The sequence below is a fragment of the Canis aureus genome, chromosome 1, assembly GCF_053574225.1.
Source record: "Canis aureus isolate CA01 chromosome 1, VMU_Caureus_v.1.0, whole genome shotgun sequence".
Lineage (NCBI taxonomy): Eukaryota > Metazoa > Chordata > Mammalia > Carnivora > Canidae > Canis > Canis aureus.
This window is the reverse complement of record NC_135611.1, coordinates 2,991,996-3,006,915: the sequence shown is the minus strand read 5'-3', so window position 1 is coordinate 3,006,915 and position 14,920 is coordinate 2,991,996. Positions and strand designations below refer to the sequence as shown.

The 14,920-nt window shown below is 43.3% G+C and overlaps 1 long non-coding RNA gene across 1 annotated transcript; it reads left to right on the top strand.

Moving 5' to 3' along the window:
• The first annotated feature begins 8,035 nt into the window (after positions 1-8,035).
• LOC144322694 (uncharacterized) lies at positions 8,036-9,138 on the top strand. Its single transcript, XR_013388338.1, has 3 exons — positions 8,036-8,142; positions 8,397-8,574; positions 8,986-9,138. It is a non-coding gene; the product is annotated as an uncharacterized LOC144322694 (long non-coding RNA).
• The last annotated feature ends 5,782 nt before the right edge of the window (positions 9,139-14,920 follow it).

The following is a 14,920-nucleotide window of genomic DNA, read 5'->3' as shown; positions in this document are numbered from 1 at the left end:
CTGTTGAGAAATTCCAATTAACTACTGAGAATTCCTGTATTTCAATTCACTTCAGATGTGTTCACCTTTGCATCTTGGAGGACGGTTGCAACAGCTGCTTTAAATCTTCAATCATTCCAACTTCAAGGTCATCTCAGGGTTGGTGTTCTTTGACTGTCTCTTATTTTGAGAACTGCTTAGTGTTTTGTGGCCCTTGGCATGTCGAGTCATTTTGGATTGTAACTCAGGCATTTCACATATAACATTGTGAGGTTTTTGAGTCCTGCTAAATTTGGAGAATGCTTACTTGTTCATTTTGATCAGTAATCAACCCAGTTGGTTAAGGTGGCAGATTATGGGTGGCTTTTCAATGTCAGTTTTGTTTTCAAGCTTGTGCGAGTCATCTGGGTTTGCCCCTGCCACCACCACAGGGTGTTACTGTAACATGGGCAATAATTTATATGGCAGTTCAGTTGACAGAGCCTTCACTGTGTTCCATGTGTTCTGAACACGTGCAGCTTGGACATCCAGATCCCTTATCACCTCCCACATGGAATTAGGGGGTCCCCTGCTCCTGCTCACATCTTTGTGAGTTTTTCCCACACTTTCTGAATTCCAAGGAAGCCCTTCTTTAGTCTTATGTCTGGAAATATTTTCAAAGTTATAGCCACTGTCGTGTTACACAGTTCTGTGTCAGGCCTCACTTTCAGTGTAGAGCAGTGGGAGAAAACACAAGTTTTACTTCCATGGTCTTCATGCAGCTAGAGCTTTTTTCCCAGATCCTTTCTCCACAGGATGGGTTTATGCCATGGTTTCTGGTTGCATCTCTGCAATAGACACTGACCTTGTGGTGTGCCTGGAAGGAGAGAAGAAAGATTCACCCCACACTCTCAGAGACACCCACTCTCAATTATCTGTCCAGAAGGACAGTCTTTTTTGCAGTGTTTTTTGTCTGGCCTTGCCATGTGGCTCCATGAATTAGCCAGCTACACTTGGGTCAAAGCCAGAGAGGAAAGGAAGAAAGAAGCAAAACAAAGACCAAGCATGGCACCATGGCTGTACTGGTTGTCCTTCAACTTTTATTTACCTCCTGAATCCCCTGCATGCTCTACACATCAGGCATAGATTTTTGCACTATGTCCATAGTTTTTAGTTGTAATTGGAGGTACCAATAGTCTGTCCTTGCACTTTGTCCATAGTCTTTAGTTGTAATTGGAGGTAACAATAGTCTGTCCTGAGCTTATTCTGCTGTAAGTCCCCCTAGACACTTTTTAAAAAATTCTTATTTAGTAACTAAGTATTATTTCATACACTTGAATCAATGAAGCATCCAATATTGTTTCTGAATCTTTAACATGACTTCACTTCTAAGGACAACTCATTGACTGTATTAAGTGTAGGAGAGAAAATTTTGTTTTCATATTCTATAGAGACATATGCAATAGTTTGCCAACAAACAAGCCAACAACAACATAGTTTTTATTTATATTTGGAGTTGTTTCTATAATTGCAAAGAAAAATGATAAATCCATATAGATCTGAGTAATTAATGCATGTAGAGGGACAAAGAAGTAAGGGCTATTTGACTGGAAAGAACTTGTTGAGTATGTGGCTATGATTAGCACAGGTACTGGCAGGGTTGGTTTTCATGTATTATGTGTTTTATATTTTAACAAGTCTCCCAAAAGCAATATTAACTAGTATAATCCATTAGAATAATGTCAAATATATATTTTGTAGAAAGGCATTGCCAAACTTTTTTGTAAAATAAAGTAAGATAAAATCAAATAGAAATAAACCAGTGACCATGAATCTGGGCTTTAATGTTTTAAAACAAAGGCCAAATCTGAAATATTACTTTATAATTGAAAATTTTTAGGTGTGCCTGGGTGGCTCAGTAGTTGAGCATCTGCCTTCAGCTCAGGTCATGATCCTGGGGTCCTGGGATCGAGTCCCATGTCAGGCTTCTTGCAAGGAGCTTGCTTCTCCCTCTGCCTATGTCTCTGCCTCTCTCTGTGTGTCTCTCATGAATAGATAAATACAATACTTAAAAAAAAAAGAAAGAAAGAAAAATTTTATGCCATTACATATATTCTTCTACATCCTATGTATACATATACATATATATACTATTTATATAGTATATATATACATAATGTTTATATATTATGTATATTATGTATATATTTATACATATATGTATAATACATATTATTACATATTATACATATTATGTTTATATATTATGTATATTATGTATATATATATTATGTATATATATATATAAAATAAATAGCAGTACTAAAAGCTTTCTTACATTAGAGGTGTTAAATTGAATTTTGTGCATTAAAAAAAAACCAACTGGTAGAATGACATTCCAGACCTTCCTGAAAATCAGTGGTAGGGCATTTTACTTCATCCTCACACTTGACAACACAGAGCCCTGGCCTGTGAGGTGGAGGCGGAAGATTTTTTTAATGAATCCTATTATTCTTTGTAGATTCACAAGTTAAGCTGCCCCATTGAGATAAACCATGAAATACTTTCATGTTCTCAAAAAATAAATGTATAAACACACCCAAAGCAGAGTTCTAGATAGGATATTTAATACATTGAAAACTGAATTTAAAAATATTTTAAGATACAACAAAATATTGCTATTTTTGAAATAAGGATACCTGTCAACATTTGAGTGATGTGTAAATAGTACATCATATATTCACGGAAGTTGTTATTTGGCATAAAGTCAAACTTAGTCCATGAAAATGAAGGTATCCTTTATATTTTAATCACCACGGGGGTCTCATACCAGATTCTTTACAGAGAATCTTAGAAACCTGAGAATTAGCAGAACCAACCAAACCACAACATTTTCTGCAGATATGTTGCTTGCAATATTAGTAAAGACATCCTGGAAGGTCAGTGTTCTGTATTCTCAACATAATGGTTTAAAAGTGCTTATTATTTTAAAACTTTATTGAGGGTGCTTATTGTGAGGGCATGCATGAGTGCTCCTAATTTTGAATAATAATAATAAAATAATTGTGTTATATTTTCCTTTGTAAAGTTCCCCATATGTCTTAAATAGAAGATATTATTGGAGATTACCAGGGTAACCAAGGGAAGTCAATTAGGTCGCACCTTTTAATTTTTTATGTTGTTAAAGCTGGTGTTATGAGAAGGTCAGCTCAAGCTTTGAAATGAAAACATTCATTTTAGTTCTGATTTCATGAAGCCCATGCTCTGCTGCTGGTTTTTGAGGAATGCTGCCACTTTGTAGACTAGGGCAGGTACACAGGCAAAATAAATGAGAAAAAAATAGTGTGGATGTCACTCTGCTTCCCAAGCTGCAACATTAACATATTTGCAAACCAATAGGCATCAGGGTGCTAGATCAGAGACCCTGTGGTCTTCTTTGCTCACCTCTCTCCTCCAGCTGTTGCTAGGACCCTCAGATGCTCAGAGAGGCCTGGCAATACCTTCCTAGGCTGTGCCTCATATTCTTGCTCTCCGCCAAGTGTTTCAGTCCGCCCTGGCCCCCCCATGGAGGTGTAAACCTGGAAGGGCTAGGAAACCAGTCCTGGGGAGCAACCCCAGACCAGTGGAGACCAGGAGCCCATACCTGGGGGGTTCCATCTGAGATGCTTGCTCTTGGATGCTCAGAGGCTCCCTCCGTGATGGAGCCTGGCTTCTTGCTGGGGTGGGGGGAGCTCAATAATGTGCACTTGCACTGTCCTTCTTCACTTGCTGGTTTTCTCCCCCAGGCCTCACTTGTTGAGCTCTTTGCACCAGTGTGTGCCCAGTGTCTTTGCACAGGCTGTTCATCCCTCCTGAGCTCCTGGGCCTTCCTCTCCTCTGGGGGCCAGCCACTCCCACTCCCCCACCCCTTGACTAGCCACACAGCTGCATGTCTCAGGTTAAAAAATTTCTGTACAGAATGTTTTCCTGATGTTTTCCCATCAGCCTCTCTCTGTTCTATGGCCTTGTGATGACTGGTACTTTTTTCAGAATTTGTGAAAATCCATGGAAACAGGCCTAGGGGAGTGAGCCTGTTTCCTGCCCTCTCCAAAGCACCAGCCATTATGTCCAACCTGTCACAAAGCAGACAATCAACAATGAATGGATGGATAAATAGCTTTTCACTCTGATTCCCTCCTTCTGACCATGCCCACAATGCACCATCCTCTACGTCATGGCCCGAGTGCCAGACTCAAAATGAAGATCTGTCCTTGTCCTTCCCTTGCTTACGTTCTTCAGGGCCGGTCTGTTGCCTAAGAGGAGGACTTTCTATCCCAGAGGCCTGGCACCAGCCAACCTCTGCTGCTGTGCCCCCACTCAGCTGTGGGCACACCGCCTCCTTCATCCACAGTATGACTCATTCCACTTCTCTGTCTGGAAGCCTGTGATTTCTGGGTTACCCTTGGTCATTTGGCCCTTTTGTGTTGATGTCACACCCATACTCTGTGATCCTCTAACATCTTGCATACCTCTCTTCTATTTTACTGAATTATCTGGAGATGATGATGATGATGATGATGATGATGATGATGATTATCTAGAATCATCATTCTAGATATCATTTAGAACAATGTTCTAAATGAGCATCTTTTGGGTGGAGGTCTAATGCAGGTTAAGACCAAACTGGAGGATTAGAGTGGTGTCCGGTCTGGGGCTAATGGGAGGCTAGAGCTGGGTCTAGCTCACTAAGCTGGAGAAATTCTTCCTGCAACAAAAAAGATAGTTTTTCTTCAGAAGATAATTGGGTTGCTCATTAGAATTCAGAGTGTACAGCTGCTATTCCCAACTGCAGAAGAAAGCACTGCACACCTTTGGTGGCGAGTGGAGATCTGATACATGCTCAGGGATGATCCTGAGATTGGGGTCAGGGAGTGTTGGAGTGCCAGGACGCCTGGAGCCTTCCTTGTGCTCCTGTTAAAATACCTGAAATAGCTGCATGAGACTCCGGCTCTGTGTCCTTCACACATTGGGGTGAAATTGAGCGTGACTAGTTCTTTTCAATGGGGCAAAGTAGGTAGGAAAGGCCCATGATTGATGTCCTGGGTCAGGCTGGGTCCAGAGATTGATTATTATCCTGCAGGGTAAAACTTTGCATTCACTGGAGCCGGGCAATCACAGGCAACGGGGAGTCCAAAGGAGGGTGACCAGATGTACCATAATCACACGGAAGGTTCTGGCCAGGAATCCCGAGTAGGACTGGACATAACACTGCAGGCGGGGTGCTCGGGCCTCCTGGTGGGCCGGCAGGGACACGGTTTTCAGGCCCTGCCCCAGTGTCCCAGGGGCTCTCCATCCTCAGGAGGCTCCCCAGACATGCACGGATGGGTCATGCTCATCTCAGGGCGGAGAAGGAGCCAGGTGGGCCTGGTAGGGACACTGAGAGCATCTCAGGAGAGTCCCACGTGTCCTTCTGGGGCTGCTCTTATTCGGGCCTCAGAGCTGGGATGGGGCCTCGCCCTTCCTGCTCCTGCTGCGTCTGTGCCTGGGCCTGGCCAGGGAGCCAGAGAGGCAAGCCTGCACACCGTTCCTGCCTTCTGGGGGGCCCACATCAGGGTGCAGGCTGCACACTGGTCCTGGCTTTCGTCTGCTCAGGCCTGGGTGTAATCCTCACCTTGAATGCAAACAGAGGTCACTTGGCTGAGATCCTCACTGGGCACCTCTTCCTCTGATTTGACTTCCCTGATTTCTGCTGGCAACACCTGACCTCATGAACTGGAGGCAGGAGGTGGACGGTAGCATGAGGGCAGAGCAGGGGCCATGCCTGAATTAATTTTGAAATGTGCTAACTTTACGAACTATTGTCAATTTATTTGACAGGTGCTCACACTTGTAGGCACGTTGTGCAGTTAACCACAGAGCTACGGGGACAGCATAAGTCTTACTCAGGACACACATGCTTTAAGTTTGAGCCCTATAAATGCAGACAAATGAACTTCGTTTCCTGAGTGATGTTAAATTGTATAAAATGCACCAAACTATTGATTCAAAGTGAGGCGAACTATGGTGTCTGTGCATTTTGGGCCTTCATATTCTAGAAAGCCAAGCACTGGCTGATATGGTAGGTGTAGTTAAGTATAAAAACGTCAGGGAGAAAGACCAGGTGGTTTCTCAGTAACCCAGATACAAAAGGTAAATTTTTGGTTGCTTTCTCCTCTGTTGCTGAGGATATTGATAATAGATGTATCTCTCAGATGCAATCATCACCCATTTCCAAGGGCCCAGCATATTTTGAAAGGACGATAAAGTGGAAGTTTTGGCTGAGACTGAGATAAACACCAGATGCCAGAGAGAGAGAGAGAGAGTCTACATAAGCACCATGCAGGACTGCAAAGCCTGGTACCTTAGGACCAGCTGGACGACGCCTAACCCCTCCACCTAAGCAAGTGTGATGCTAGGAGTTCCGGAGAGTACTGAGAACACATGTTTTCCATGTAATTATTCACTTACTGTAAATTTTAAAGTGTTGAGTACATAAAACATTTGTAGACTCTGAGTAAGGAATAAAGCATGGGATACATATGCACCACGCACTTAAAGGATATGGTAATTCATTGTGAGGCCTTCTTACACTCCCTGTTCCTATATAACCACAATCCTAAATTGCTTTTCATTCACTTTTCTTTATGGTATATATATATTTTTTTTTTCAACGAAGCTAATTGTTAATATAACTTAGTTCATTTTCCGCATGGCATCCCATTCCATAGGTAGAGTACAGCTACACGCTACACTTGAGGTAACTTTTGTTCTCACATTTGACTCTTAAGGACATTATCCTGCCTGTCTCTTGGTGCCTTGAGTGAGAGTTTCTGTGATTCATACCTGGAAAGAGAATCTCCACATCACCGGCTGTGAACATCTCCATTTGTACTGCATCAACATGCTAATGTCCATAGTGGTTTACAAATTCGTATACATCAGAAATGAGCTGTTTTTTGTCATATTTCCCCATCTTTTAATTGCTGCCAATCTTCTGGCAAAATGAGTTTTAAAATATTTATTAAATCTTAAAAAATCATAGTATATTGATGACAGATTTTTATGGCTCTTAGGTCAAAATGGCATTCTGGTTTATGAAAAATGATTGTTTTTCTGGAGTTAAATTTAACTAGACATCTTGCACTTTACCTGGCAATGAAGTTGCAGCCTTCATCTTATACTAAATTTCTGAATATGTTTCTGAACATGTCTGATCTACTTCAGATTTTCGCCTTTGGTCATTGGTCTACTCACTGAGTACTGGAGCCCAGGGTTCTTCTCATTGATGAGGCTTTTTATAATCTATGTCAATGTCCGACAGAGGTAGCCTCAGCTTTAGCACTCCCTCCAGCCCTGTGTTTGCTTGCTGGTTTTCCCGCATAGACTCTGGAATGGAAATGAAAATAATAACCTATAGGTTTTTTGTTTTTGTTGTTAGGATTCTTCAAGGTCCTTTTTTCATTTCCTTCCTTGGTATTTTTGTTGGTAGCATCTTTTCTCCGACATCGCACCTGTAGCTGGCTCTCTCTCAGGTTATGTCCTCACTGGTATGCAGGCTGCTGATTTCTGAAAACTCCTTTTGCCTTGTTGCCTTATCAATTCTGTCATTCTTTGTGGTTGTTTTTCAGTGGATTCTTTTGGATCATTTACGTATCATTGTTGTACACAAATAAGGACAGATTTACCTCTTATTTCCTGATGTTTGTACATCTGCGTGGCTTTTTACCTAAATGCTTTAGTAAATACTTGGAGTAAATGTTAATGGTAGTGGTGGCCATCCTCAGCTTCCCAAGGGAAATGGAAATATTTGATATTATAATAGGTATCTGGCTTTTTTATCTGATTGTATAGATAAAAGTGAAATTCAGTGAAATTTGATATTTAATTTTTTAATCTAGCACTGTATTTTGTCAAAAGCCTTTTCCACCTCTTCCAAGATTGTCATACCTTTATTTTTTGTTCTTAGATTTAGTATAAATACTACTGCAGGGTCCCCAGAGCTCCCCTGACATCCTAGAATAAACTTTTTGATCATGACACGCTTTTCTTTGGTGCACAGAGCGGATCACAGTTTCACATTCAAGGGTCCTGACCCATCACCTCAAAATTGTGCAGCCCACCTGCTCTGCCCTAGGACTTAACTGACTCCCGGAGGCCCCTGTCCAGGTAATAAAGACAGCAGCTCCTGTGCTGTGGGTTTCTTATATTTCCCATAAAATGTGGACAGGTTCCCAGCTTATAAAGCCAAGAGGGGTGACACAGGTCCTTTTCTTGCTACTTTATTTCAATGACCCAAAGTCATATGAGCTTTACTCTGTATTACATTTTAAATCTGACTTGGTGAGCAAACAAGTGTCCAGCTTAAAAATGTACATAAATTCTTTTTTCATTCTTTTTGCTGGGTTTCTTTTCAATATTAGGAAATGCTTGCAACAAAACAGAAACGAAAATTGGGGTTCCAAGTGTTGTGCCCAAGATCGCGAATCCAAGAAACCACCAAGGAGCCGACACCGATGCAAGGACACAAAGGTTTATTTACAAGCTCGAGCTTGGGTCCAAGTATACCCAACACAGTGGAGCGGGGACTTGGACCCCGAGGTAGGTTTCAGCTTAGTTTTAAGGACTGGTCTAGGGGACCTCCAGAAGGGCTGGAGCAATTCCTCAAGTTCTGTTTACATTCTGATATGGGGCCTTCAAGGGCATTGAGCTCTGTTCTTATTCTAATAGGTGCTTCCTGCCCTAGGCCTGGGCTCTGTTTTTATTCTAATATGGGGCTTTCTAGGACGTTAAGCTGTAAGCTGTTTTCTTCCTGTAACTGAAGTAAGGTAAAGTTCAGCTCTTATTCACAGGGGCCTGGGGTGGCTGTACTTGTGCTAACGCTGAACTTAAAGTGGAATGGCCTTAATTTTCTTGGCCTCCACACCAAGGACAATCCAAGTCTCTGCTGAGCGTTTTTGAGTATTTCTTAGCTGGGGAGACAGTCTCTCACATCACACATTCTTGCCACAGTGGCTTTGAACACTCCCAGGGCCTCGAGGTCAGAGGGCAAATCTGCCATGAGCTGGTGTGTCAGTCTCTTTGGAAACCTTCAGAAATGATTCCGACGTGCAGCCAGAGTTGGGAACCATGAAAACGGAAATCCAGTTACGTCTGTACCTGGACTCTGAGGATGTAAGTTACCAACGTCTCTGGGTACCACAGTGCCCGGCATTGTCTTTTTTAAAAATATTTTATTTATTTATTCATCACACACACACACACACACACACACACACACACACACAGTGGGGGGGGGCGGGCAGAGACACAGGCAGAGGGAGAAGCATGCTCCATGCAGAGAGCCCGAAGCAGGACTCGATCCCGGATCTCCAGGATCATGCCCTGGGCTGAAGGTGATGCTAAACCGCTGAGCCACTGGGGCCGCCCATCCCAGCATTGTCTTAAATAGGATTTCTGCCCAAGTTTTTCCTACTCTGATTACAGCATGAAGCTAAGATACATATGTTTTCCCCACACGAATATCTTTTTTTTTTTGTAAGGACTTTTTATTTATTCATTCATGAGAGACAGAGAGAGAGAGAGAGAGAGAGAGAGAAAGAGAGGCAGAGACAGAGGGAGAAGCAGGTTCCATGCAGGGGACCCGATGTGGGACCTGATTCCGGGACTCCAGGATCACATCCTGGGCTGAAGGCAGGCTCTAAACTGCTGAGCCACCCAGGCGTCCCCCCACAGAGATATCTTAATTGGGATGTTCTCAAACTGAGGCCACGTTGCCTGTCTTCTGGCCTGTCTTCTGTTCAGAAGCAGAGCATGGGCAGGAGTGTCAGGTGAAGGGCACACAAAAGGTAGGTTACAGGGACAAGAAGGCACATTGGGGGGCGTATTTCCCAGACAGGGGGTCCCAGGATTTGTCTGCCCGGGAGACAGGAAAGGATGACCTTCCATGTTCAGGAGACAACACACAGTGGACCAGGCGCCAGAGGAGGACCAGGATGTGACCGACCAGAGGTGACAGGTGGCACCGCCTCGCTGCTTCAGCTGGGGATAGGGGCTTATTTCTTTTTTCAGTGAACCTTGCCTTATCCTGTAACCCCAAGCCCTCCAGTAACGGCTTCCGTGTGTCCAGGTGAAGGTGGATTTCCCATGCTTCCTGTCACACTGGCGGGCTGAGAGCAGGCCTGTGGGTGCTCAGCGGAGGGCCCTGCGCAGCCCTGCTCTGGAGGCTGATGAGCATGCCTTTGATGGAAAGGATAACTAGCAGTGATGCCCCCAGCTTGGAGGCCAAGACAGAAGTGCTGAGAGACCTATTGGGAGTTTCTCCCCTTGACATGAAGAGGTGAGACCAGAGCATCCAGATGAAGAGAGAAGGCATGCTTTTTCCACTTTCTGGATGCTCAGTTTACAGACCAGCACCACCTGGTTGTTCTAAAGCAGCATCTATATTTGAAACAATGAGAGACACTTGGCTTAGTTCATTCCTGAACAAATCCTCAGTTCTGTCAATGGCTGGAGTGGAACATCTATCATTAACTCAACTGACTTGGGGCTAGTGGTAGAAGGATAAATTCCACAGGGATTTTGGAAGGGCGACAACTAATCACATGACTTTGGCTGTCCTGATAATTATTTCCATCTCCAGGAGGACCGAGGCTCAGTCTCCTCCAGTGGGCAAGCGGGTCCTGCTGCACCTGCCTTCTTCCAGCCTCGCTCGGGACTCAGACACACCAGCTCGAATCCCAAACCTGAGAGTCTGCCTCTGGGCAATCACTTCTTACTTCGTGTTTCAACCTCTACATCAGTAAATGGACAGATAAATCTCAGTGGATAAGGCTGTCCTGAGGATGAAACGGGATTGGGTGAGTTCAGTGATGAGGACTCTGCCCGGCAACGATTCAACAGAAAATGTAGCTTCTGTAGTGCTTCTGTGTGCTAGTCAGACCACATATGGGATCTGGTTTAATCTCGGGATGATCTAATGACATAAGTCATATTGATGAGGGGGCAGGGCTAGCTGAGGACAAAGCACAACAGATATCCTGCAAAGGCCCCCCACCCAGGCTGGGATAGGTGTGACATTCTTAATGTTAATGCCTTGCTAGAAGGAAAAGCAGTCTTTAACTTAACAATGGCAAGGCCTCCAGTATCTTGTTGGCCCTCCTTAGCATATGAAGATCCTTTTGAAATCTCCCTTTTTGTTTGCTTCCCCCAACCCCTGGGTGTATAATCAGTCTCCCCTCAGAGGCCCAGGGCAGCCGCTCTCCCTGCCCACGGGTCCAGTCCCTGTACTTTAATAAAACCACCATTTTGCACCATAGACATGTGAAGAATTCTTTCCTGGTTGTTGGCTCTGGACCTCATCTATATTCCAAAACTTCATCGATATCTTCCTTCAGCAGAGGAAGAGTTTGAAGGTCAGAGATGAAATGATTGGCCCACAGTCTTGTGCTTTTCATTACTTTCTACTTTTTATCCCTTCAGACTTTCTCCTTGAGCATGCAACCTGGCGTTTGCTGTTTGTCTCATTTTACCTTGATTTTAGGTGATTTTAATGCCATGGTAGCACCCGTTGCAGATGGAGTTGGGAGAAATCCCACACGTGGGTCTCTGGCTCCCGGGTCAGCACTGGGCCAGCTGCTTCTGGAACAGCCACGGCCACTGGATCTCTGAGATTTACAAGGATCAAGAGAGCCTGTGCAGTTCAGAAAGATTCACATAAGGGCTCTTTCCTGACAAAATTCTCATTCTGTTACTGCTACTGAAGTACTTTAATAACAGCTACATAACTAGGGTACTTGAGAAAAAGACAATACCTTAATAACGGAAAAACCTAAGGGAGCACTTGCTAATCATCATGGTAATGAATATTTCAGGCAAGAAACACTGAAGCAGGCTCGCCAAAGGGTTGAGCATTTGGAGGATGATGGGATATAAACACAGCCTAAAGCCATCTCCCATGAGATACTTCTAAATCGTAATAGAGAAAAGTAACTGCTGTACGAGAGACACCTGGAAGACCATCTGAGGGAGATGGCCCACGTGAACGTTGCTGCTCCTCCTGCCCCTGCACCTCCTGAGAGGTCACTGAGAAAACCGTGCATCACCTGCACAGCCTCACCACGAGTCAGCAGGCACCTGCAAAATGTTACGGTGAAACAGGAAGGCCAAAGAACAGCTCTGAGGTATAGGACACAGGAGAGACCTGACCACCGCATGCAACTCACGATCTTGGAGTTTATTTTGCCAGAAAGTGTATTTGGGGCCAATTGGGAAATTTTTTTTAAAAAGCCAATACTAAACCCGTTTCACTGTAAATTTTCTAATCTTTATAACTGCGTGTTATGTACAGTTGTTTGTTGGAAGTACACGGTGAGCTCTAAGTATTCACAGAGGAAGAGAAAATAATACAGCTGGTGTGTCAAAATGTTAGCTATGAGGAGTATGTCTGAAGGTCATGGGACATAGTTGTATCGCTCTGGCAACTAACTCTTTACATGTCTGAAATTGTGCCCCCCCCCAAAAAAAAAATCCCAAACATCTCTGCACAGTAGAGGGCAATGAAGAATCTGAACCTTTAGTAGAACTCACTTCTGCTGTTTGTATTCCCTTTTTCTGAGGATAAATAGTAAACAGTTCATGAACAGTGAATTGAACAACGTTATTAATGAGAAAATTTTAAAGACCTTTTGATTGAATGACTCCAGAATTAAAAATGTTTAAATAAAATTATTTTTAAAAACAAATTAATTGTTGGCAGCAGAAGACTGTAGTTGTTTTAAAATTGTAATGGTTTTGGGGCACTCGGCTGGCTCAGTTGGAAGAGCATGGGACCCTTGATCTTAGGGCTGTGAGTTCAAGTCCTACCCTGGGTGAAGAGATTGTAAAATAAATCAATAAAATTAAAAACACACACACACACACACAAAGTAATAAAATTGTAGTGGCTTCAAGTAATCCAAACTCTTCAAACATCAAGAATTGAAGAAATACACTACCGAAATTAAGATAATCAGTGTTTTCTAACAGTGGTCTTAAAAAGAGTAAAGAGGTGACTTTTATGACCCACCAGAGACGATGCAAGTTTTAAGATGTAAATTGCAGTGATAACACAAGGTGGCCAAAGCATTTTGCATCCTGGTGGAGAAATGCATGGCACTGCTCCCTACCCAAGTACTGAAGGTCCTCTGTATAACCGCCTCAAGACAGATAACTTGCCTCAGCTTATAGTTACCAACTAATGTTGGTATGCTTTTGCATAGTATTGTCATATTTAAGAACAATATTCATATTTTAATGTTTTGGTCAAGTTTTTCATTTGCTTTCAGGATCCAAGAAAACTAGAGTTGATCCAAGGTTGAAAGCCAATGTCTGCGTTTCCCCAGGAGAGTCAGATAAGGTTAGTGTGTTTATGTTGATTGCAGTTGAACTTATAGATGGTTGACATTCACGCAGTTCGCTGTGGGCACAAGTTGATGATGACAAAGTGTTTGGTGACTCGTATTTCCTGTGAGTCTTGCTTTCTTCCTCCTTCTGATGCTCTCACGCCCACACTTCAGAGGGCTCAGGGAGGCCCACGGCAAGTCTTACCTCTTCAGGGTTCATTCCTGGCTCATGGGGAAATAGGCTTCATAAGCCAAGCCCTAAAATGTGCATTGCAGACACACGGAGAGGTCTTGGTGGGAGGACACCTTAAACCCCCAGAGAAATTCTCCCAGTGGAATGTGGCCAGCGCAGCAGGCTGGCATGGTAGGCAAGATTTCTGGGACATTTAAGTCCCAACAATAAAAAAAAAAAAAAAAATAAGTCCCAACAATAAACTAATATAAGATGACTGACATGAATTTATTCCCTCCCTGGTTTTTTAATTGAATCCCTTTCAAGTTAGGATATCAGAGCACAAAACTATACAAGACTCAATTTTCAAACTGTCATCATCTATACTCCTGCTGTGGGGACAAAAGAAAAACTGCTGTTTGCATTCTATATTTCATTACTTTCCACACGTGTCCACATCTTTTTAAACATGAGATCCTGACATGCCTTTGCAGACTTGGTGCTGTGAACACATCATGAAACCAGCAGGTACAGACACAGCTGTGAAAAAGACTGGCTCATCTGCCTGAAAAATGTTACCTGCTCATAGATTGCCAGCTCCCCAGGCGGTCACTTGTCCTGCCGTATTTGAATAATAGCAAAAGGGTAATATCTCTAATCAGTATGTGAAGAATAAGAACGTGAGCCTGCTTAAAGCACATGTTTATCAGCTGTGCTGACCTCCCCCTCACCCCTGACTCATGTTAGGAAAATAATCTTCAAGCTCAACAGAGGTGTTAAGCATCTCTGAATGTGAATCTTCATAATGGATGCAGGTGACCATGTTTTAGACTGTGCAGATATTCTGGGATCACATGTTTATTGTGACCCCTTTAAATTCTTTAAATTCTCAGCTCAACTCAGATGATCTATAAAATGAAGAAAGTGAAGTTAACTCCTTGAGTGTCCACTGTGTTTGGTATCCTGCGTTTGGGCCTCGTTTTACGGCTCTGTCTTGCAGGCATGGAGAAAGACAGAAGGGTGGGGTCTTTTACTCAAGGTTCTTGTAGTATAATTACTACAAGTAAGGGATAACTCATGACCCTCTGAAATGAAGAACCCCATAAAGGAATATGCAGTGATGAAGACCATGCACTTGAAATCCAAGCTTGGCTGGATTGTGAACATTTTCTTCCGTCATGGGCCAGCACAGGACCGAGGTGTCTTGCAGGATGATGTAGGACTGGCACAGTCAGACAGGTCAAAGGCCAGACAGTTCTGCTTACCTGGCATAGGGCCTATCCCTCGTTGTCTGGGCAAAGGGGGAAATGTCTGAAATCCTTCACAGGTGATTCTCCATCGATATGTCTGTATCTGTTACAAAATGCAATCATGCTTGTAAACGCTTCTGAGA